Here is a 20,629-nt window from a genome sequence, read left to right on the forward strand (position 1 = left end):
GAGCAAGTTCTGAAAGCAGCAAGAGAAAAGCAATTCACCATATACAACGGAAACAGCATAAGACTAACTAGTGACTACTCAGTGGCCACTATGGAGGTGAGAAGGCAGTGGCATGACATATTTAAAATTCTGAGAGAGAAAAATTTCCAACCAAGAATACTTTACCCAGCAAAACACTCCTTCAAATTTGAGGGAGAGCTTAAATTTTTCACAGACAATCAAATGCTGAGAGATTTTGCTAATAAAAGACATCCCTTACTTCAGATACTAAAGGGAGCCCTACCAGCAGAGAAACAAAGAAAAGAGAGAGAGAGATAGAGAAACTTAACAGACATATATAGAACATTTCATCCCAAGTCACCAGGGCACACATTCTTCTCTAGTGGTCATGGATCTTTCTCCAGAATAGACCATAAGCTAGGACATAAAACAAGCATCAATAAATTTTAAAAAATTGAATTTATTTGAAGCACATTCTCTGACCACAATGGAATACAAATAGAAGTGAATAACCATCAGAGACTTAAAAAATTCTCAAACAACTGGAGGGTAAAAATGAGAGGGAGAAGAAAACATTTCTGGATAATCAAAAGCTGAGGGTCTTCATCACCAGTAGATCAGTCCTATGAGAAATGCTAAAGGGAATTGAGCAGGCCTGGAAGGAAGACACACTCAACATTTGACTGAAACCACATGAAGAAATGAAGATTTCCAGTAAAGATCACATGGTAAATATAAATACCATTATTAATGTATTTTTGACTTGTAACTCCACTATTTACTTCCTACAGGATCTAAAATACATAAACTGCAATGACAAATCAGTGGTTTTGGACTCAATGTAAAATATGTAATTTTTGACAAGAACTACATAAAGGTGGGGGAATGGAGGAGTATAGGAACATAGTTTTCATGTCTTATTGAAGTTAAGTGGGTATCAAGGAAAACCAAGATTGTTATGGATTTAAGATGTTTAATTTAAGCCCCATGGTAAACACAAAGAGAGTATCAGAGAATATGAACAAAGAGATGAAAAGTAGAGTAGGGGTTCCAAGAAGTGGGGGAAGGGGCAATGGGGAGTTAAGAAATGAGTGTAGAGTTTCTGTTTGGGGTGAAGGGAAATTTCTAGTAATGGATGGTAAGAAGGTGATAGCATTACAACATTCTAAATGTGATTAATCCCACTAATGGAATGCTAGGGAGGGGTTGGAATGGGAAGATTTAGGCTGTATATGTTTCCACAATTGGAAAAAAAAGGCAGTCTAAATAGATAATGAGAATTAAATGCCAAGGATAATCCTGGATGGGATCTGAGGATGGAGGAGAGGAGGCTCAAAGGGACACAGTTGGGACATAAGAAAAAAAAGCAAATATGAAATGCAAGCTTTGTATCAATGTTGAATTTCTTGGACTTCTTAGCTGCACTTAATGGGATTGCATAAAATAATATTCTTGTTCATGGGAATTGTAGACTTGAATTATACTGTTTGTTCAAGGATGTGTGCAGCTTGCTCTCATATGTTCAGAAGACAGAGCAATAAATGATGGATGATAGATAGGGAGGGAGGGAGGGAGGGAAAGAAAGAAATGGTTGCATGATAGGATGTTAAAGTTGGTGGATTGGGGTATCGGGGGAGGGGGTCAGGGTATGCTGGAGTTCTGTGTATGGGTTTTGTATTGTTTTTGCAACTGTTCCTGTAAGTTTGAATTTATTTCAAAATAAAAATTAAAAAAAAAGCTGTGTAATTAGAATGCTGCTATATGCATTGAGGTTTCTTTCATATATTTCAATATCCTAAAACTTCATTTTTATCACAGCCTTTGTTTACAAATGCTTATTCCAAGCACTTAGGTGACAAGAAATCCCTTGGTATTAATGTGAATAAATATGTGTTGGTATGGATGGATGACCTTAGTCAAATGTACACTCATAAGTATAAGAGAAAAACTTGAAAAATTACACTGAAATGTCAAATTGTTAAATATTAGAAAATAGAAATGTCACCAAATAAACAGCATGAGATAAAATAGGAAAATACTGTGAAAAATTTAATGCAAAATGAATTTGGAAATCTCTTTGGGATGGATGATTTTTTACTTAAAAGAACCATCAAAATTAAGCAAGAAACAAAAATTGTTGACTGAATAAGAAATTAAGAAAATTACTAAACACATCTCTGCAAAAGGCAACTATACCTAATGATTTTTTAAAAATTTTCAATGGGCACACATGTGCCATCTTTCATAACTGTTCCCAAAATATGGAAATAAAAAATATGCTGTTGATTCATTTTGCAATGCAGTTATGGTCCTTATAGAGATAAATACAAAAATTAATAAAGGGGAAAAATCATATATATATATATATATATATATATATATATATATGTCATTTCATTACCACCCATTTCATCAGAAATGGGATCCAATGATGAGTTTGACCACTAATACTCAGAACAAATTGATCTAATGAATTTCTTCAACTATTTGGCAGCCTATAAATGCCTAGCTTATGGAAGGTAGTAGATTTCAATTTAGAAAGTACATGGTCAGTTTTTTTCTAGGTTTGGGATGAAGGAGTATCTGCTAGCAGTCTCTGCAGGTCATCTTTGTTCAGGCTCAAGAAGAAGATATTTATGCCTATAGACACAGGCAAAAGTGAGAAAAGATTTTGAAACATGGGCCAAAACTGAGTTGTTTTTGTACATCTGGCAAAATTTTAAAACTAAGAACTGTGTCTTCTGGAGGGACACCTATACAGACATTCATAATCTAACTAGTGGACCACCAAGAAATAAAAATTGTCATTTAACTGCCCTTTAAAAAAACATTTTTTTCTTGCTACTCAACACAAATAAAGTGTTTGAAGGAAAGGAATCTAGCCTATGTTTTTCTTTGGAAAAAGAAACTTTTTAAAAGCAAGTATTACTGAGCATTTATCTATGTCATCTATGAGCCATTGCAATGATTCACTAGTTCCTGATAGGCAGTGTGGCTAAACTTGGATTTTTCACATATATCTAAAGATGTCAAGGATACAGATTCCTTCTAACCACAGGCCAAAGAAGGTTGACCAATTCTTCTTTGTGATGGAAAACACACATGCAAATCACAGGAGAAACACATCAGAATAAAAATAACTACTTTTTTAAAAGATGAAAAATGAGAAAGAGTGAGCAGGAGAGTCTGGGGAGAAATACACTTTAGCCTTAACTAGATTTTTCTGGCTTCTACCTGCCTTACAGTTTGTTTCAGTACCCTAGTCTGGAGTCACAGAGCCCAACAGCCTCTGCCCTCTTACTCTTTTGTTGACTCATTCAGACTAATAACATAGTGAAGTAGAAAAAACATGGTTTTGGAACTAGACTGGATTCAAGTCCTTGTTCTTCCACTTTCTCACTGTTTGACCTTGGTCAGTTCATTTTACCTCATTTAGCTGGGATTTTCTGAGCCTCATTATTCTCATATCTAAAGGTTGTATATTTAAAGGTGAATATTAAATAAATAATGGCTATGGAAAGGCTTTTAAACTGCATATTAAAATAGCTTATTTTATTATTCATGTTATATTTACTGAGAATATAATATGTAAAAGGCATTTTTATAGATCTTGGAATGCATAAAGTGAAATAAGGCAATCTCTATATTCAAAGAACTTCACTGGGTATTCTGTATCCTAAATCCTCCCATAAAAATCTGTCAAAACTTACCTGCTCTACAACACATTCCCTCAGGTCTATAGTAGAAGATTTTAACTTTAATAAAGTTATCTATGGTAATGTGTTCATGCCTCCTCTGGGATTCATAGCTTACTCTCAGTCAATATGAGTACTTAAGGGAGAGTACATGGAGACCAAGTGACAAACACCAAAATAACATCATGGGAATTTAAGACTCCCCATCCACTTGAACTGTAGCCTTCTTTAAACTGCATGAGAAAGTGGTTTAGTCACTCTGTATGAGACACTGATCTTGCTGATAGTTTAGTGCAATGAAAAATGATGTCCCCCTTTTGGGAAGGCAATTTTGCAAGATGTATCAAGAACTTCAAAAATGTTCAGACACTTTTACTTAGAAATTCCACTTTGAGAAATCTTTTAGTAAATTAAATTTAAAAGCAAGAGGTTTTTGACAAAGATGTTTGTTTTGGTGTTATTTCTAAGAGGAAACTGTTGTAAGCAGTGTAAATGATCAATAACATAGGTGTGTGCCATTGTATGAACTGTACTATATCCACATTATATAATGTTATAAAGTCATTAAATTATATTCATAGATATATTGATAATGTAAGGAAACGCTTATGCTATACTGTTCATTAACATAAATTGCAGTGACACCATCAACATTGTGACTTAAAATATGCCCTGGAAAAATTTCCCTCAGAAACAACTAATAAAAGGACAAATCACACTTTCTTGAATCTCTGGAGAGCCATAGAGATTGGGCAAGGACTTCACAAGGGCTGAATTGAAGAAAAAGAAAAAAAAAACACAAAATAACATAGGAATCTACCACCCAGACCTGCGAGTCTGGACTCACATCCTTTGCTCGGTCCACATAGATTATGAGTCACATCGACCTGGGGAACTCCTGACATGAATGCAGACCATAGAGTCCCTTACAACAGTGAGTTAGTATATCACACATATTGAGGCACAGGGACCCAAGTCTGCAGAGACACAGGACAGAAAAGAAGTTGTTAGTGAATGCATGATTGCAAAATGAAACCCAATAAATAAAAGAGATTTTGGTAGAACTGTTGATTAGAGATGCACACACTCAAACTAGACCCTGAATACTGTATCACCTAAAAATTATGGCCCTTTTTGAATATTGAGCCCATCTAGCTTCCTGGGGGATGATACCATAATTGGGAAGTAACTGGGGGCAGAAAAGCCTTGAGGAATGAAAGGAGAACTGAACTGCTGTAAGGCAGGACAGGTCCCAGAAGTGTAATGAAAATATGGCACTGAGTGAGGGAGAGAAATTAAACATAGCATAAGAGTTGGGGAGAAAATTCTGCACACATACACACAAACACAGAATAGATCAGGATTCCCAGAGAAGGAACAGAGGACAGGAAGCTTTCTCCTGGATGTAAAACAATGACAAATAAAAGGGCAATCATAAAAGTTGTACCACATGTCCAGAGCAAGAATCAGGCACAGAAAACCTGAGAAAATCTGAACAGTTAAACACAGGCTACTCTATAAGTCCAGTATAAGTCAGACCAAGCATCAAAGAGGAGCCAAGACATAGCCAGTCTACAATAAAATCTTAGACAAGAGGGAGAAACTGACCATTAGAGTTAGCAAATCAATATAATCAGATGCCAACAAATTGAAACTTCAGAGGAGACATAAACTTTGGAGCAACTAATCAAAGAAATTCAAACAAATACCCTAAATTAATTCAAGGAGGTTAAGGCAAATATTGATAGAAACATACTTATGGTGAATATAGAGCTAAAGAATGTTAAGTAGACAATTTATGAGCAAAATGAACTAGAAAGTTTACAGTGGTGATGGTAACAAATTATTATGGGATAATTAAAAGCACTGAATTTTGTGTGTGAATGTGGTTAAAAGAGGAAATTTTGCATCATGTGTGTTACTATAAGGAAATCTAAAGGCTAAAACATGGTACTGTATAATACAGTGCACCCTGTTGTGGATTATGGCTCTGGTTTATACTACAAATATAAGAATGTTCTTTCATGAACCATAACAAATATATGTCACTATGACAAGGTGCTAACAATAGGGTGGTATATGGAAAAATGCTCCTAGTGAAAACTATGCACTATAGTTAACAGTAACATTTTAATATTCTTTCCTAAATTGTACCAAAGTTAACACACCAATGCAAGGTGTCAACAGTAAGGGGTATGTGGGGGTGTTGTACTTTTATATGATTTTTATGTAAACCTACTTTTCTAATTAAAATAAATCCCAATAAAACCATTATACTAAGTGAAAGAAACCAGAAACAAAGTACTATATATGTTATGATTCCATTTGTATAAAATGTTAAAATAAATAAATCTATAGAGACAGAATTAGGTTGGTGGTTAGGTAGGGCTGGGGAATGATAGAGGGACTCAGGGGTGACTGCTAAGGTGTATGGGGATTTGTTTTTGGAGTAATGAAACTGTTCTAAAATAGACTGTGGTGATGAATGGACAACTCTTTGATTATACTAAAAGCCATGGATTGTACACCTTGGATGGATTATATTGTATGTGAATATATCTAAACAACCTGCTTTACATATAGAAACATAACAGAAATTATAGAGATAAAAGGCATGAAAATGGAGATTAAAATACAGTCAAAGCATCCAACAGCAGATTTGAACCGCCAAAAGAAAGAATCAGTGAACTAGAAGAGAGAACAATTGAAATGATACAGTGACCAGAATAGGAAACATTGAGCAATATCTAAGGTACTTAAGTGGTAGCATGAAGCATCCAAATGTATGCATCATGGGAGTCCCAGAAAGAGAACAGAAGGGAAAAAGGGGCAAAAAGAATATTTGAGGAAATAATGGCCCAGAATTTCCCAACTCTTATGAAAGACATAAATATGCATTTCCAAGAAGCACAACATACTCCAAACAGGATAAAACCTTATAGACCTACTCTGAAGCACATACTAGTGGGAATGCTAAATGCCAAAGACAAAAAAAGAATTCTGAATGCAGCACTACAAAAGTGATTCATCACTTACAGGTATCCTCATACTAAGTGCCAATTTCTTATCAGAATCCATGGAACTGAGAAGACAGTGAAATGATACAATTAAGACACTGAAAGTAAAAAGTAGTTACCCAAAAATTCTTTATCCAGCAAAACTGTCCTTCAAAAATAAGGGAGAGTTTTAAAATATTCACAAATAATGTGAAATTGAGAGAGTTTATCACCAAAATACCTACCCTATAAGAATTTCTTTAGGGAATTCTTCAGGTTTAAAAGGAAAGACAAGACACAGTGGCTTGAAGCACTGTGAAGAAGTGAAGATCTTTAGTAAAGGTAGTAGAGGTCCCTAAATGGGTAAATGCAAAACACAACAGTATTGTATCCTCAATGTATAACTCTACCCTTTAATTCCTATAAAAGTTAGAATACAAATTAAAAAGAAATAGACATATATTCTGATAATAGACACACAAAATATAAAGAGGTAATGTGGAACAAAGAAACATAGAGGCAAAGCAGGGTTATAGGAGCAGGGAAAGTGTATGCTATTAAAGTTAAGTTGCCATCTTTTCAAATTAGCAGGTTATAGATTTCGGTTTTGTAATACAAATCCCAGGGTAACCATGAAGAAAGTATTTTAAAATATACAGAAATGAAGATGGTAAAATGATCAGTCAGGTGCATTACAAAAGATTAACTATACAGGAAAGGAGGCAGGAATAAAGGGAAAGAGAAACAAAGCACATGTAAAATGTATAAAAACTAAAGGACAAAGTGGTTAAAGTAAATACTGCCCTTACAGTAATAACACTGCATCTTAATGGATCTAACTCCACAATCAAAAGACAAAGATTGGCAGAATGGATTGAAAAGCATGATAAAATTGTATGTTGTTTGCCAGTCATCTTAAATCCAAGGGCACAAATAGGTTGAAAGTGAAAGGATGGAAAGAGATAATCCATGCAATGATTTTTTAGTAACCAAAAGAGAGTTGGTGAGCTATACTAAAATTGGACAAAATAGATTTTAAGTCAAATGCTGTTATAAGAGAGAAAGAAGGAAACCATATATTAATAAAAGGGACAGTCCAACAAGAAGAAATAACAATCATAAATATCTATGTACCTAACCATGATGCCCCAAAATGCATGAGGCAAACACTGGAAAAACATAAGGGAGAAATAAACCTCTACAATAATAGTTGGAGACTTCAATATACAACTTTCATCCATAGATAAAATACAAAGGCAGAAGAACAATAAGGAAACAGAGATCATGAATAATATGATAAAGGATCTAGACCTAACAGACATATGTAGAACATTGCACCCTCAAACAGCTAGTTAAACATGCTACTCAAGTGCACTTGGATCATTCTTCAGGATAGACCATGTGTTAGGTAACAAAACAAGTCTCAATAAATATAAAATGTTTAAAATTATACAAAACTTCTTCTCTGACTACAATGGGATGAAGTTGGAAATCAATAAAAGGCAGAGAACTGGGAAATCCACTAACATATGGAAGGTAAACAACACACTTAAACAATCAATGGATAAAAGAAGAGATCATAAATGAAATTAGTAAATACCTTTAAATGAATGACAACGAGAATGCAACATAAAAATTTCTAGAATGCAGTGAAGGCAGTGCTTAGAGGGAAATTTATAGCCCTTAATGCTTATATTTAGATAGCAGAAAGAGCTTAAACAAAAGACCTAACTGCACACCTAGAGGACCTAGAAAAACAACAGCAAACAAAATGCAAAGCAAGCATAAGGAAAGAAATAATGAAGATTAGAGCAGAAATAAATGAGACAGAAAATATGAAAACAGTAGAGAGCATTTCCCAAACTCTAAGTTGGTACTTTGAAAAGATCAATAAAATTGACAAACATTTTGCTAGACTGACAAAGAAAAAAAGAGAGATTGAAATGAAAGAAAATGAGAAATGAGAGAAAGGACATTACTTCTGTCTCCACAGAAATTAAAAGTATCATAAAAGGACATATGAACAACTGCATACCAACATATTAGACAATCTAGATGAAATTGAAAAAGTCCTAGCAACACACAACCTACACTAACTCTATAAGAAACGGAAAATTTCAACAGATCAATTAAAAGAGACAGAAACAGACATCATAAACTTGTTAACAAAGAAAAGCCCAGAACAAGATGGCTTAACAGGCAAATTCTACCAAATATTCCAATAAGAATTAATTCTAATCCTATCCACACTCTTCCAAAAAAATTGAAGAGGAGGGGGCCACTACCTAACTCATTCCATGAGGCCAACATCAACTTAACACAAAATACCTTCAAAGGTGAAGATACAACAAAAATTACAGACTAGTTTTATTACAAATATAGATGCAAAATCCTCAACAAAAATACTAGTAAACTTAATCCAATGATACATTTAAAAATGTTATAAAACATGTTCAAGTGGAATTTATCCCAGGTATGCAAGGGTGGTTCAACAATTGACATGATGCACCACATTAACAGAAGAAAGGGAAAAAAAAATTCATGATCATTCCTAATGATGCAAAAAAGGCATTTGACATAATGCAACATCCTTTCTTGATAAAAACATTTAGAAAAATATGAATAGAAGGCAACTTCCTCAACATAATATGAAAAACCCAGAGCTAACATTACACTCAATGAGGAAAGACTGAAAACTTTCCCTTTAAGTTCTGGAACAAGTCAAGAATGCCCATTGTCACCACCATTATTCAACATTGTACAGGAAGTTCAAGCCAGAGAAAGTAGACAATAAAGAATAAAAGGCATCCAAATGAAAAAGAAAGTAGTATAAATTTCACTATTTTCAGAAGACATGATCCTATAGAAAGTCCCAAAAGGTCTACAACAAAGCTATTGGAGCTAATAAACAAATTCAGCAGAGAGGCAGGGTACAAGATCAACACTCACAAATCAACAACATTTTTATTTACTAGTAATAAGCAATCTGAGGAAGAAATCAAGGAAAAAATCCATTTATAATAGTAACTAAAAGAATCAAATATCTAGGATAAATTTAACTAAGGATATAAATGTCTTGTACACAGAAAACTATGAAACTTTGCTAAATGTAATCAAAGAATACCTAAATAAATGGAAGGATATTAGTGTTCATGGATGAGAAAATTAAATATTGTTAAAATGCCAATTCCACACAAAGCAATTTATAGATTAAATGCAATTCCAATCAAAATTACAGCAACCTTCTTTGCCGAAATGGAAAAGCCAATCATCAACATTATTTTAAAGGGTAAGGAGCTCCAAATACCTAAATCCATCTTGAAAAAGAACAACAAAGTTGGAGGACTCACATTTTCTGACTTTAAAACATATTACAAAAACAAAAGGGAACAACAACAAAAAACTCTCAAAAACAAAACAAAAAACCCCCAAACCCTTTTTACTATGCAAGGCCTGAGGCTAAAATCTTAAGAATACAGTATCCCCTTTAAACAATGGAAGAAAGTCGCCAACACAGAGCATTAATAGAAATTTCCACTCCAAGGCTTCCTAACATGCTCACAACAGGGACCTGGGGACACTGCTACCATCTTCGTGGCCACCAAGCAGGGGTGGAAAATGGGTGAACAGCAGATCCAATGCACCTGGAGGATCACTGTAGCCAAATACATGCTTGTGGTCCTGGTGGCAAGCACGGCTGGGAGTCAGTGGGGTTTCCAGAGAGCTCAGATCTGTCTTTCTCTAACACTGGAAGTTTCTTGTCCTGGAGGATCTGTTTGTTTTTAAGTCCATCTCACATTCACACAGCTGGCTTTCTGGAACTCTATATTTCCTATTCATCACAGAACACATCAAAGCACAAACACTCTAGTAGTATCCTTGGTTGTCAAATGCCATTTCCAACAAACCCTTTAACTCAGGCTTTTCTGCAAGAACTAAAAAAGGGATAAATACAGATTCGAGAGGCAATTTAGTTGGTGGAGCACAACCAAACGGCTGGTAGAAGGGTCTTTCCAGAGTTGCCCCACACTGCCTCAGTGGACTCATTCAGAATATGTGGCTCGGTATGCCAAGAACACACACAGCCTCCTTGGCTGAGCGTCAGTCACAAACATCATGAACCAAACAAAAGGCAGATCCAGAAGCATAGGAGAACCATGGCATAGCTGGAGAGAACTGATGCCAATATTTTTTTTTTTTTTTTTTTAATCATCATTTTATTGAGATATATTCACATACCATGCAGTCATACAAAACAAATTGTACTTTCGATTGTTTACAGTACCATTACATAGTTGTACATTCATCACCTAAATCAATCCCTGACACCTTCATTAGCACACACACAAAAATAACAAGAATAATAATTAGAGTGAAAAAGAGCAATTGAAGTAAAAAAGAACACTGGGTACCTTTGTCTGTCTGTTTCCCTCCCCTACTTTTCTACACATCCATCCATAAACTAGACAAAGTGGTGTTTGGTCCTTATGGCTTTCCCAATCCCATTGTCACCCCTCATAAGCTACATTTTTATACAACTGTCTTCGAGATTCATGGGTTCTGGGTTGTAGTTTGATAGTTTCAGGTATCCACCACCAGCTACCCCAATTCTTTAGAACCTAAAAAGGGTTGTCTAAAGTGTGCATAAGAGTGCCCACCAGAGTGACCTCTCGGCTCCTTTTGGAATCTCTCTGCCACTGAAGCTTATTTCATTTCCTTTCACATCCCCCTTTTGGTCAAGAAGATGTTCTCCGTCCCACGGTGCCAGGCCTTTCCTCTTTGTCTTTTCATGTAGACCAGATACTTGAAAGGGCAGACGATGGCTAAAAGTGTAACGTGTAACTCGTTTATACATTATTTTTGGGAAACTTGGATGGGAAATGGAATCATGAGTTCTCCGGACCAGTGGTGGTACACTCACCCTTTGACCTTTCCCTCCGGTTCAGTACCTATTATTTCTCCTTTCAAATATGTGATTGTATTAGCTCTTTCCATATGAAAGAATTCTCCTTATTTAAATAAAAAAAAAAGTTAAAAAAAAAATACTTTGGCCCTAAATTCCCACCAATAGAGGTTTAAATGTAGTGAGTTATTTCCACCAAGCCACACCAACCACTTTAAATAACAATAACAACTAGCATTTATTACTTACTTTGTTTCTGATACTGTTATAAACCCTTTACATTTATTACTCTTTTAAGCCTCACAATACTATAAAATAGATTCTATCACTATAGATTCTGTTTTACTGATAAAGAAGCCAAGCGGTTAATTCCCTCAAAGCTACAGTAAGTGGTGGTGCCAGGACTTGATCCAGGAGCTGGGTTCCCAAGTCCATGTTCTTAACCACTTATTTCTGCCTTCCATAACACGACATGAAGCCAACCAACATTTTAAAGCAGATTCAGTGGAACTAATTAATCTACGAATCCAGGCATCAGAAGCCGTATGCCTGTGATCCTCCAGGCTGAGTGACCAGTGGAAGGTCAGAGCTGTCACCATGCATCATAAAAGATGGACCCAAAACGACCCTTCAATCACTACTTCATGTTGTAAGATAATCTGTTTCTTGGAATAAAGCTCCTTTATTACTGTGTATGAAATACATCAGTTGTGTAGAAAGGGAGGGGAGCATAAGAGCAAGCAGAGTGAAAGGAAAGTAATGAATGTTTTTCAAGAGTTCTTACTTCAGATCCTCAGTGGTTTCTGAAACAATGTTACAACAAATCCTGATAATAAGTGATTTTGCCACAGCCCATCAACAGGTCAACAAGTATTCTCCAGTAAACACAAACTTCATGTTTTAAAAATGTTCTGCATGATATCTATCAATTTCTTTAAAATGAATATGCAGGTACAAATGTGTCTGAATGCAAAAATGGATAAGTAAAATGTCTCGTGCTTGCTTCTTTAAATATTTAGGGTTGTAAAATGAGTGCATATATGTATGTGTTTAATTTTTGGGTAACCCCAAATGTTTTTGAACTAAAATGAAAGAATCACAGTATATTCTTCAGCTGGCTTGCACGATAGATCTGTATTGAATAAAAGATTTTCTAAGACTCAAAAAAAAAAAAAAAAAAAAAAAAACATATTACAGTCTACTGTGGTCAAGACAGCAAAAGGATAGATATATAGATCAACAGAGTTGATTAGAGAACTCAGAAATGGACTGTCATATCTATGGTCAATTGATTTTTGACAAGGCTGCCTAGACCACTCAATTGGGAAAGAACAGTCTCTTCAACAAATGGAGTTGGGAGAACTGGATATTCATATGCAAAAGAATGAAGGGTTCTCTTATTTCACACAATCTACAAAAATTAACTCAAAATGGATCATAGAATTAACTATAAAGCCAGAGCTATAAAACTCCTAGAAGAAATTGTAAGAAAGTATCTTCAGGACTTTTTGTTAGGAAATGGTTTCTTAAACTTTACATCTGAAACACAAGCAACAAAGAAAAAAAATAGATAAATGGGACCTTATCAAAATAAAAAACACTTTCACTTCAATGTTTTTATCATGAAAATGAAGAGACAAACTAATCACTGGGAGAAAATGTTGGGAACCCACATATCCAATAAGAGTTTAATATCCAGGATATATAAAGAAATCCTACCACTAAACAATAAAAATACAGACAACACAATTAAAAATGAGCAAAAACTTGCATAGACATTTCTCCAAAGAGGATACACAAGTGAATAAAAAGCACATGAAAAGATGCTCAACATTATTAGCTATTAAGGAAGTGTCAATGAAAACCACAATGAGATAGTATTTCACACCCATTAGAATGGCTATTATATTTAAAATGGGATAAAAACCAAGTGTTGGAGATGATGCAGAGAAATAGCAACACACATTCATTGACGGTGGCCTGATAAGAAAATGTAACTGCTGTGGAAGACAATCTTGTAGTTGCTTAGAAAGTTAGGTATAAAATTGTCATATTTCCTGGAAATCACACTTCTATGTGTATACCCCAAAGATTTGAAAGCAGGGACTCAAACAGATATTTGCACACCAATGTTCATAGTGGCATTATTCTCAAATGCCAAAAGATGGAAGCAACTACCCAATAAGTGATGAAAGGATAAATAAAATGTGGTACATACATACAATGGACTATTAGTCAGCCATAAAGGGAATGAGGTTCTGATAAATGTGACACCATGAGAGAACCTTGAAGATGTCATTTTGTGCAACATACACCAGACAAAAAAGAACAAATATTGTGAGATTTCACTGTTATGAAATAATGATAATAAGCAAACTCATAGAATTAGAATTTAGAATATAGCTTACCTGGGGCAATGGAGGGATAGGAAATGGGGATTTAAGGCTTAAATTGTACAGATTTTCTACTTGGCTTGGTTGTAAAGTTTTGGCATTGGATGGTGGTTACAGAAGCACAAAATTGTGAATGTAATTAGTAGCCCTTTATTATATATGTTAATGTGGCTTAAAGGAGAAATTTTAGGTGGTATATATTTTGTAGAATAAAAATTAAAAGGAAGGGTGGGGCAAGATGGCAGAGTGGTGAGGTGTGGGTTTTAGTTCCTATTCTGGGGCAGCTGGTAGATAGCCAGGAACTGTGTGGAAGGGACACCTCATGGGAATCTGAGTTTAGACCCACATCATTAAATAGTTTCAACTGCATGGAGCAGCTGAGATCAGGGAAGTCTATAAGTTCTTGGGGCCAGGGGCTTGCACCCCTCCCTGCCAGGCACAACAGATGGTTTTATGGCTGGTTTCCAGAGGGAGGAGGGGCCATTGGTGCTGGGAACCGGGAGGAAGAACTGCAGTTGCAGAACTGATTAACAAACTCAGACTGCTGGACAAAAACTCCAAACATAGATAAACTGAGACCAGACACTGGAGAATCTGGGAGCAGTCAGCCCAGCAGAGAGGAGATAGGGCTAGCAAAAATAGCAAAAAAAAAAGAACAGAGACTTTTGGAGTTGGGGGTGAACACAATATGGAGAAGGGCTGGGCTGAAACAGAATCAGGCATATATGCAAACCCAGGGGAAAGAGAGCTTCTCTGAAATGTCAGTTTTCTGGTTTCCTGTTTGCTTATCAATTGCTCTTCAACTCCACGTCTTTTTGCATTTCAACAGCCCATCAGAACTGTATGGATGGAATTAAAGTGCTTTTCTTTAAATAGTCTATACTGGGCCTTTCACTTTCTTTTTTCTTGTTTTTTTTTTAATCTTTTTTCTCCTTTTTTGAAAAAAAAAACTATTCTAAGTAGTTCATTACAGGAAGCTTCAAAGAATTGCAATTTGGGCCCAGGCAAGAGCAGAGCTAAGATAGCTCTGAGAGACAAAGCAATAAGTCTAGTGGGGGAGACAATTTGCTAAAGGCCACAACATCCCCAAGAAAAGTAGGCATAGACCAGCTTGAGTGGCAGCCCACCTTTGGGGAACTCAGACCCCAGGGACTGCAATTCAGAAACAAGCTTCAGTCAGCCACATCCCTGACAGGGTCAGGGTTACTGGGAGAAGTAAAGGTGCCATACTTCCTTACACTGGTGGGGGAGCTGCAGGCTGGCAAGCACCACCTGCTGGACAGGATAGGAAAATCACAGAATCTAAAGGCCTCACAGGAGGGTCTCATTCTCAAGGAAGTTTCATACCCTCCTCCTGAGACCTGGGCCTCTTTGGACTGGGAAAACCTGATTGGGGTTGAGCATATCTGAGAAGACCCTCATACAAAAAGGCTACATAGAGGCAGGGCAAGAAACAGAAAAACAAGAGGTGAAAAAATCTGATCAACTAAATAGAACCTAAGTTAGAGGCCTAGAATAAGCTGGACTGAACACCAAAGGTTAGAGAACAAGGCCAACAAACAAGAAAACCCTAGGTAAAAGAGTGAAAACAAGCTCCAGAATAAACTAATCAAGAAAGTCAGATGCCTAGCAATACTAGGAAACAAGAAATATAAACTGGTCAAAGGAACAAACTAATAGTTCAACCAAGATACAGGAGTTGAGGAAACTGATGCTAAATCAATTCAATGAACTGAAGAAAGAACTAATTAGAGATATTCAAAAAAATCTAAATCAAATAAAAATCAAGTCAATGGACTGAGGGAAGATATAGCAAAAGAGATGAAGGATACAAGGAAGTCACTGGATGACCATAAAGAAGAATTCATAAACTTGAAAAAATAAATGGATGATCTTATGGGAATGAAGGGCATAAAGGAGGAGATGAAAAACACAATGGAGGGATACAACATTGACTTGAACAGACAGAAGAAAGATCAGTGAATTGCAAGACAAGAAATTTGAATTCTTATACACAAAAGAACAGATAGTGAAAAGAATGGAAAAATATGAGCAGGGTCTTAGGGAGCTCAGTGACAATGTGAAGCACATGAATATTTGTGTTATGGGTGTCCCAGAGGGAGAATAGAGGGGAAATGGGGCAGAAAGAATAATAGAATAAATATTCACTGAAAATTTCTCAACTTTTATGAAAGAAGAATATTACATCATACCCCACACAGAATAGATCCCAATAGACATACTCAATGACACTAAGTGATCAGATTGTCCAATGTCAAAGACAAAGAGAGAATTCTGAAAGCAGCAAGAGAAAAGCAATCCATCTCACAAAAGGGAAGCTCAATAAAATTATGTACAGATATCTCCACAGAAACCATGGAGGTGAGAAGATAGTGGTATGATATGTTTAAGATACTGAAAGAGAAGAACTGCTAACCAAGATTTCTATATCTGGCAAAATTGTCCTTCAAAAATGAGGGAGAGATTAATATATTTTCAGGAAAACAGACACTGAGAGAGTTTGTGAATAAGAGACCAGTACTACCAGAAATATTAAAAGGAGTGCTGCAGTCTGATAGGAAAAGACAGGAGAGATAGGTTTTGAGAAGAGTGTAGAAATGAAGATTATCAGGAAGGGTAAAAGGAGAGAGAGGAAAAAATAAGACATGACATATGAAATCCAAAAGACAAAATGTGAAAAGAAAGTATTGCCCTTATAGTAATAACATTAAATTTTAATGGATTAAACTCCCCAATAAAAAGACACAGACTGGCAGAATGGTTTTAAAAAAAGGACCTAAAAAAAAACTCACTTTAGATACAAGGACAAAAATAGGCTGAAAGTGAAAGGTTGGAAAAAGGTATTTTATGCAAACAGCAACCAGAAAAAAAGCAGAAGCAGTTATATTAATATCCAAAAAATTAGACTTCAAAAGTAAAACAATTAAAAGTGGCAAAGAAAGACACTATGTATTAATTAAAGGGTCAAGCTATCAAGAAAACATAACAATCATAAATATTTATGCACCAAGCCAGAGTGTCCCAATCTTCATGAGGCAAACCCTGAGAACACTGAAAGGAGAAGTAGATAACTCTGCAATAATAGTTGGAGACTTCAATACACCACTCTCATCAATGGACAGAACATCTGGATAGAGGAACAATAAGGAAACAGAGATGTTGAACTGTATGATAAATGAACTAGACTTGACAGATATTTATAAAACTCTATGCCCCACAACAGCAGGATACATATTTATCTCAAGTACTCAAGGAACATTCTCTAAGATAGACCACATGTTGGGTCACAAAGCAAATCTCAACAAATATAGAAATATTGATATTATAAAAAACACTTTCTCAGATCATAATGGACTGAAGTTGGAAATAAATAAAAGTCAGATGGTTATAAAATTCACAAATATATGCAGGCTAAACAACACACTCTTAGAAAACTAGTAGGTAATGGAAGAAATTACATGAGAAATTGGTAAATACCTCAAGGCAAATGACAATCAAAATACAACATATCAAAACTTATGAGATGCAGCAAAGGTGGATCTGAGGGGGAAATTTATTGCCTTAAATGCCTATATTAAAAGAGAAGAGAAAGCAAATTTGAGGAATTAACTGTTCACCTCAAGGAACTAGAGAAAGAACAGCAAACTAACCTGAAAGCAAACAGAAGGAAAGAAATAACAAAGATTAGAACAGAAATAAATGAAATTGAGGGCAGGAAAATAATAGAGAGCATGAACAAAACCAGATGTTGTTCTTTAAGAAAATCACCTAAATTGATGGAAACCTAGCTAGGCTAACAAGAAAAAAGAGAGCAGATGCAAATAAATACAGTGAGAAATGGGAAAGGAAACATAACTACTGACCATGCAGAAATAAAGGAGATAATGAGAAGATACTATGAGCAACTCTATGCTAATAAACTAGATAACTTAAGTGAAATGGACAACTTCCTATAAAAGCATAAACAACCAACAGTGACTCAAGAAGAAATAGATGACACCAACAAGCAAATCCCAATTAAGGAGATTGAGTCATTCATCAAAAGGCTCCCAAAAAGAAAAGTCCAGGATCATATGGCTTCACATGTGATTTCTACCAAGTATTCAGGAAAGAATTAGTACCAATTCTGCTCAAACTCTTCAAAAAATTGAAGAGGAACGAAAGCTGCCCAACTCATTCTATGACACTGTTCTAGTTTGCTAATGCTGCAGAATGCAAAACACCAGAGATGGATAGGCTTTTATAAAACAGGGGTTTATTTCACTACACAGTTACAGTCTTAAGGCCACAAAGCGTCCAAGGTAACACCTTAGCAATCGGGTACCTTCACCGGAGGATGGCCAATGGCGTCCGGAAAACCTCTGTTAGCTAGGAAGGCAGCTGGCATCTGCTCCAAAGCTCCGGCCTCAAAACAGCTTTCTCCCAGGACGTTCCTCTCTAGCAAGCTTGCTCCTCTTCAAAACATCACTTCCAGCTGCACTCAGTTCCCTCTCTTTGAGTCAGCTCATTTATATAGCTCCACCGATCAAGGCCCACCCTGAATGGGCGGGGCCACACCTCCATGGGAACATATCAGAATTATCACCCACAGCTGGGTGGGGCACATTCCAAGCAAAACCAACCAGCACCAAAACGTCTGCCCCACAAGACTACAAAGACAATGGCATTTGGGGGACACAATACATTCAAACTGGCACAGACACCAACTTCACCCTAATAGCAAAATCAGACAAAGATACTCTAAAAAAAGAAAATTATTGATAAATCTCTTTAATGAAAATGATGCAAAAATTCTCAACAAAATACTCACAAATTGAATCCAGCAGCACATTAAAAGAATTATACACCACAACCAGGTGGGGTTTATTCCAGATATGCAAGTCTAGTTCAATACAAGTAAATCAATTACTGTAATACACCCCATCAATAAATCAAACAGAAGAAGCTCATGATCATCTCAATCAATGCAGAAAATGTGTTTGGCAAAATTCAACATCATTTCTTGATGAAAAAATTTCAAAGGATAGGAATAGAATGGAATTTTCCCAATATGATAAAGGTGATATATGAAAAACCCACAGCTAACATTGTACTCAATGGAGAGAGACAGAAAGCTTTCCCTCTGAGATCAGGAACAAGACAGGGATGTCCACTGTCATGGAGAGAGACAGAAAGCTTTGCCTCTGAGATCAGGAACAAGACAGGGATGTCCACTGTCACCACTGTTATTCAACACTGTGGTGGAAGTTCTAGCTAGAGCAATTAAGCAAGAAGAAGAAATGAAAGGCATCCAAATTGGAGAGGAAGAAGTAAAACTTTCACTTTTTTTGGATGACATGATCCTATATGTAGAAAATCCAGAAAGATCTGCAGCAAAGCTATGAGAAGTAATCCATGAATACAGCAAAGTGGCAGGCTACAAGATCAACACACAAAAATCTGTAGTTTTCTTATACACAAGTAATGTGCAACAAGGGGAAGAAATCAAGAAAAAATCACATTTACAACAGCAGCCAAAAGAATCAAGTATTTAGGAATAAACTTGAGGAAGGCCACAAAGGGCATATACAAAGGAAACTACAAGAAACTACTAAAAGAATTCAAACAGGACTGAAAGAAATGGAAGAATATACTATGTTCATGGATTGTAAGACTAAATATAATTAAGATATCAATTCTACCTAATCTGATTTATAGATTCAATGAAATACCAGTTAAAACCTCAACAACTTACTTTGCAGAAATAGAAAAACCAATAACCAAATTTGTTTGGAAGGGCAAGGTGCCCTGAATTGCCAAAAATATCTTGAGAAAGAGGAATGAAGTGGCAGGTCTCCCCCTACCAGACTTTGAAGTGTATTACAAAGCTAGAGTGCTCAAAACAGCATGATATGGGCACAAGGATAGATATACCAACTGATGGAATTGAATTCAGTGTTCAGAAATAGACTACCATCTGCAGACAACTGGTCTTTGATAAGGCAGTAAAGCCAAAGCAACAGGGCCAGAGCAGCTTCTTCAATAACTGGTGTTTGGAGAACTTGATATCTATTTCCTAAATAATGAAAGAGGACCCCTATCTCACACCTTATACAAAAATTAGCTCAAAATGGATCAAAAACCTAAACATTAGCACTAAGACCATAAGAATCTTAGAAGAAAATGTAGGGCAAGTTCTTAAAGATCTTGTGACATTAGTTGGTTTCCTAGACCTTACACCCAAAGCACGTGCAACCAAAGAAAAAATAGACAACTGAGGTATCCTCAAAATTAAAAACTTCTGCACATCAATGGACTTTGTCAGAAAGGCAAAAATGCAGCCTACACAATAGGAAACAATATTTGGAAACCACATACCAGATAAAGGTTTAATATCCCAAATATGTAAAGTGAGCATACAACTCAACAACAGAAAGTCAAACAACCAATTAAAAAAATGGGCAAAAGACATGGAAAGACACTTTTCTGAAGAGGAAATACAAATGGCTCAAAAACATGAAAAATACTCAACTTCGCTGGCTATTAGGGAAATGCAAATCAAAACCACAATGCAATATCATCTCACACCTACCAGAATGTCCAGTATACAAAAAACAGAAAATTTTAAGTGCTGAAGAGGAT

The sequence above is a fragment of the Choloepus didactylus genome, chromosome X, assembly GCF_015220235.1.
Source record: "Choloepus didactylus isolate mChoDid1 chromosome X, mChoDid1.pri, whole genome shotgun sequence".
Lineage (NCBI taxonomy): Eukaryota > Metazoa > Chordata > Mammalia > Pilosa > Megalonychidae > Choloepus > Choloepus didactylus.